The sequence below is a fragment of the Azolla caroliniana genome, unplaced genomic scaffold (assembly GCF_043228905.1).
Source record: "Azolla caroliniana isolate FFs.n. ecotype wild unplaced genomic scaffold, voAzoCaro1.0.p SCAF_2, whole genome shotgun sequence".
Lineage (NCBI taxonomy): Eukaryota > Viridiplantae > Streptophyta > Polypodiopsida > Salviniales > Salviniaceae > Azolla > Azolla caroliniana.
The window spans coordinates 15,856,006-15,861,657 of record NW_028230437.1 but is presented as its reverse complement, the minus strand read 5'-3'; the positions used below and the strand labels follow the sequence as shown (position 1 = coordinate 15,861,657).

The following is a 5,652-nucleotide window of genomic DNA, read 5'->3' as shown; positions in this document are numbered from 1 at the left end:
CGAGCCGCGAAGAAACTTTGGGTAGCGAGGATAAGGAACAAAGCCCGGTTCGACCGAACACACCGGCTCCGGCCGAGGAAGATCGAGGAAGGCGACTGGGTGCTAGTCTACAACAGCAGCCTCGACAATCAGCACAGGGCCACACGGAAGTTTGCGAGGAGGTGGTTCGGGCCTTACATAGTAACAGGCGCCAACGGCAGTGGGATGTACCATCTCGCGGAGCTCAACAGTACGAGAATGGTGATACCGGTGGCGGGGAAGAGGATCAAAGCATTCAAGAAACGACACGACGGTGAGCCGGAGCTAGGAGGCACGGACAGCAACGACGAGCAGCCCGAGGCGGAGGACGAACCGGTTAATGAGGAATAAAAGCAAGGACCGGTTTTCTCCAAGCAGGAACCCAATTTTGGCGCATACCGGTGGATGCGCGGTTAGGTGGGGGCGGATGTCGTGAAGAAAACCGTCCTCAGGCGCAAACCGTGTGTAGTGTGTGTGAACCGGCCCTTACACGTGGGCACATCCCTTGTCGTATAGTAGATAGGTAGGCACAAAGATTAAATCCTAGATAGAAATATTCTGTAAGGGAAATCAAGGAGTATCTCTGTCCAAAAGGACAGAGAATTAATGTGATGTAAACGGGCAAGGCGGCCTCCCTCCTTGAGCTATAAAAGAGAGGGAGACGGGGAGAGAAGGTATCGCGTGCTAGAGGGAACGAAGTGCTGTCGGTCTGGGACCGAGCTCTTCTTCTCTGTCGTTCTCCATAGCCTTCTTTTGCGCAAGCTCCCAGGAGGCTGATTCTGCTCCGTGGAACGCCCGTGTGCTTCTGGTAGAATCTTCATCTCGCTCTTCTGTTTGTGTGAGTGAATAGGCTTCGGTGTTCGCCTTGCCGTCCTGTTAGTTGTAACCGTCTCGATATATATACTTATATTAATATACATACGTGTTCATATACTCGGACTTCTAGTCGTCTCGTTTTGCTGTGTTGTTGGATTGTGATTCCTATGTGCTTCCGTGTCTGTGCGTGTGTAAGAGCGTCCGTTGCCTTTCCGCTCTCCTCCTTCTCAGCTATTTCTCGGTCCAAGACCCCGGTGGTTCCGCCTTGTTCCCCACGCACGCGCGTAACAACGCGACAACGTAGTGTATGAATACACTACGACAATGTGAAAAAATAAGTGCACTCGCATGTAATATTCTAGTCTTGTGAGTAACAAGCAAATGTGATGATAAAAATGATAAAATAAGGCACTACCCATTAGAGGCAAGTAGTGACGAAAACAAGGGTAAAAAAACCCATGTGCTACCTACTAAAAAAACAATGTCACAAATAAATGGGAGGTGTGAGGTATGCACATATACATCCCAATATGATGGTTGTAATTTGCACAATTGTGACATAAGTGACATAGGTAAGTGACATATACCTCGTCAAGACCACAACATCCCATAGAATTGGCCAAGTGATGGCTCAATAGAGAGTAGAGTGGCATAGGTAGGCGACATACACCTCATCATGGCCACAACATCCCATAGACTCGGCCAAGTGATGGCTCAATAGAGGGAAGAGTGGCATACTCAACATCATATGCAAAAGGGCCATGAGGTGAGTGTGTGCAATTAGGGCAAACACGCTCGACCCAATGCACAACAATAATTAATATCATAAGAGAAGGCTCAAGAGAGGGGAGCATAGAAGATACATCGCAATATACAAAAGGGCCATGAGTTGAGTGTGTGCGATTAGTGCAAACACACTCGGTTTGATGCACAATAATAATTAAAATCGTATCGTGGTAGAAAGAAGAAAGAAAGGAAAATGTAATACAAATTTGATTCCACCAACAAGAACGCATCATAGAAAGAAGAGAGATCGAGAAAGAAGAATACCGGGTTTACAGTGTTGTTTTGATCCTGGGAAGAGCATGGCAAGCCTTGTTAGATCCCCATCACTCACACACAACAAATATCAAAACAAAAAAAAAATTGTTACTAAAAGCTTTGATACCACTGTTAAGAGTTTATTGGGTAAAAGCATGTGAGTGGAAACATTATTATAGCTAATTAGCTACTAAAATGGCTATAGCTAATTAGCTATTTGTTTAGTTAGTCTTTTTTGTGGGAAAATCAAATATTTGAAAATTTAATTTATGAAAAAACTCAAATATTTGAACTTCTGTTTCAGATGTAGTGGAACTTGGGGAATAGCACCATCATCTAAGGTTGACTTCAATGTCATCAATTTCCTGTTTAGCCTAAGTTTGATTTTGAACGCAAATGGAGTACTCAGAGCACGAACATAGACGCAACTCCCGCAACAGCAGAAAATCGACATTGCAGATTGAGAGCTACAACACAGAACCCGCTCGATCATCGTCCAGGTATGTTTCAGTTACAGAAACCCCAAACATTTGTTTTTTCTTTTTGATTACTGTCTGAACTTTGGTGCCGATTCATATTTCCCCAAAATCGAATAGGGCAAAGTCCTTGGAGTCCCATACAAGGATGTCTCACAGATCGGGGAGCAGCAGCAAGTGTGTTTATATTACTTTTTTTGTGTTTAATCCTGTCTTTAGTGATGATTGGGGTTTCTGATTGAAATTTCTAATTAGGGTTTTTGTTTATAAATTTCTGATTAGAATTTTTTATTAGGGTTTGTGATTGAAATTTCTGATTAGGGTTTTTTATTATAAATTTCTGATTAGAATTTTTGAATAGGGTTTCTGGTTACAAATTTTGGTTATAGATTAGAATTTCTGAATAGGGTTTTTGTTTATAAATTTCTGTTTAGGATTTCTGATTAGGGTTTGTGATTGAAATTTCTGATAAGGGAATTGAAATTTCTGATTAGGGTTTTTGATTATAAATTTCTGATTAGAATTTCTGAATAGGGTTTCTGGTTACAAACTTTTGATTACAGATTTTGATTAGGGTTTCTGATTTCAAATTTCTGAATACAAATTATGATTAGGGTTTTTGATTTGCTAAGTTAAAGATTTTGCACTATTTCTGTTGTTGTTGATTGGGGTTTCTGATTCTGACATATTCTGATTTTCCACTATTTCTAATTTCTGAAATGATATTTCAGATGGCTCGTTCCTCCGTATCCGAGAGTGCTAAACTTCGCAAAATTTTGCGAGACAAAGGAGGACTTCCACAACACCTATGGTCTATCACTCGAGGGTGTTGACCCCGCTGTCCTAAGTGATAAATTGATCAGTGATGTAGACTGGATGAGAGTATATACAGTGCCTAGAGTTAAAGGCAAGGTCAAGCTGAAGCATGTACGAGCCGACTTGTACGATGACTGCATGAGGCTGCACCAAAAAGTTCATCAAGAGATCCCAGTCAACAATGAGTTGTCAGTTTCATTTGCTAGAGCATTTGCATATGACTACTGCAAAACATCGAAGGAATCCAGAGACGCTGAAATGTATAGGGTAGCTTGGGCAGTCTATGGTGAGGCATTGGTAAAAAGATGCCGAAAGATGGGGACCTTGGCACAAAAAATAGACAGATTTTGGAGCATGGCAGCTGTTGATGCAATTGCCGACTCCCAGCAAGACCGAGGGCATACACCACACTGACACCCAAGGAAAGCCAATGTCGATGATACAGGTGAGACATTGGTTAGCTATATGCTAAAAAATGTCCATGAAGCCTGTGAGACATTGGCATTTTTTAAGACTGATTTAGAGAAAGCCACAATGGCTTCTGCAATGGAGAGCAAAGTTACTTCCGCTGTTACAACGATTAGAAATAAGATTCAAGTAACTATTGTTTTGCTGATATGTGATTGTGTTATAAATAACTTTAAGGGTAAAATGTGCTAATCAAGCATTATCTGGAATAGGTTGCGCAACAAGAGCTTGAATTAGAGGGGCCATTGGATCCCCAGTGTAAAATACAACTGCAAATAGATATCCATGTTCTTTCAATGAACCTGGACCTTCTAGGTGTAAATACTGTTGCAGATTACAATTTGGATAAGCTTCAAGATAGTTAACGATTCCTGAGCAAAGTTGGTGTATCTTTCAACAACAGGAATAATTAATCGGTAAATTTCTCTGTTGCGTTGAAGGAACAATACATTCATCAAGAACAGGTAGTTAGCTGCCTTAAGAAGCAGCTACATTTTGTGGAGGGAATGGTAAGGACCAGACAGCATTTGGACCTGAACATTCTTGCTCCCTTACCAAATGAAGGAGAACCAGAAAATGATTTATTGACAGTTCAAGCACGTTGCATCGCTTGCGGGTTAGGTGTGCAGGACAAAACTGCGTCTTTGTTGGTTCACCTACAACCATGCAACCACACATACCATCTGCTTTGTTTTCAACATGCCTGTCGAATTGTTGCATTCTGTTTGGGAGATTGCAGTACAACTCTACCAAATGAGTGGAGAAAACTAACAGGTATACCATACTGTAGCTAATAAGCTTAGTCTTTTCTAATTAGCTAAGCCGTAAAAAGTATGGAAACTATTTTGCTGCTATCGTTGTAGCTAATTAGCTACTACCATAGTTGATTAAAGCAGCTAATAGCTATCCTATTAGTTAATTAGCTACTGCCATAGTTTACTACAGTAGTTAATTAGCTAAGTGGCAACTAGTTAGCTACTAGCTAATTAGGTATCCTACTGGCAACTAATTAGCTACTGGCAGCTAGTTAGCTACTAGCTAATTAGCTACTCATAGCTAATTAGCTAGCTCCATAGTTGTGTAAAGTAGCTAATTAGCTATCCTACTAGCTAATTAGCTACTGGCAACTAATTAGCTATCCTAGTAGCTAATTAGCTATCCTAGCTACTACCATAGTTGAGTAAAGTAGCTAATTAGGTATCCTAACTACTACCATAGTTAGTAAAGTATCTAATTAGCTATCCTAGCTACTACCATAGTTGAGTAAAGTAGCTAATTAGCTATCCTAGCTACTACCATAGTTAGTAAAGTAGCTAATTAGCTATCCTAGCTACTACCATAGTTGAGTAAAGTAGCTAATTAGCTACCATAGTAGCTAATTAGCTATCCTAGCTACTACCATAGTTGAGTAAAGTAGCTAATTAGCTATCCTAGCTACTACCATAGTTGAGTAAAGTAGCTAATTAGCTATTATACTAGCTAATTAGCTATCCTAAATAGCTATTGTACTAGCTAATTAGCTATCATACTAGCTAATTAGCTATCCTAATTAGCTATCGTACTAGCTAATTAGCTATCCTAGCTTCTACCATAGTTTAGTAAAGTAGCTAATTAGCCATCCTAAATAGCTGCCATGTTATTGTAGAATCTTGTGGATTAAGGACGGCACATGATGTGTCTGGTGCTGATGACGCTGCAACAGATGAGGATACTACTGCCAACGTGGCTAAAAGTAAGAGTCCTGCTATCACATCTCCTTCAGATCAGCTCCACCCTATTCTTTTGGAACAATGTACTGAATTAGGCAACGATGTGAAATGCGATGAAATAGTGGAAACAACATGTAAATTTGAGGTTCACAACAACAGTGTTTATGAACACTTGATGCAACATTTCTTCGAATCTCAAGACCTTGATTCCACCCCACCGAGCCCAACTACTGAAAATGTCCAAACAGATCCCTCTATACTTGAAAAGCTAGTTCAAGAAACGGTTGATGTGCAATTAGTTGTTGAGG

At 40.7% G+C, this 5,652-nt stretch overlaps 1 long non-coding RNA gene across 1 annotated transcript; it reads left to right on the top strand.

The window, feature by feature from the left end:
- The first annotated feature begins 2,318 nt into the window (after positions 1–2,318).
- Positions 2,319–3,156, top strand: LOC147867421 (uncharacterized). Its single transcript, XR_015529410.1, has 3 exons — positions 2,319–2,375; positions 2,472–2,528; positions 3,083–3,156. It is a non-coding gene; the product is annotated as an uncharacterized LOC147867421 (long non-coding RNA).
- Positions 3,157–5,652: the final 2,496 nt, after the last annotated feature.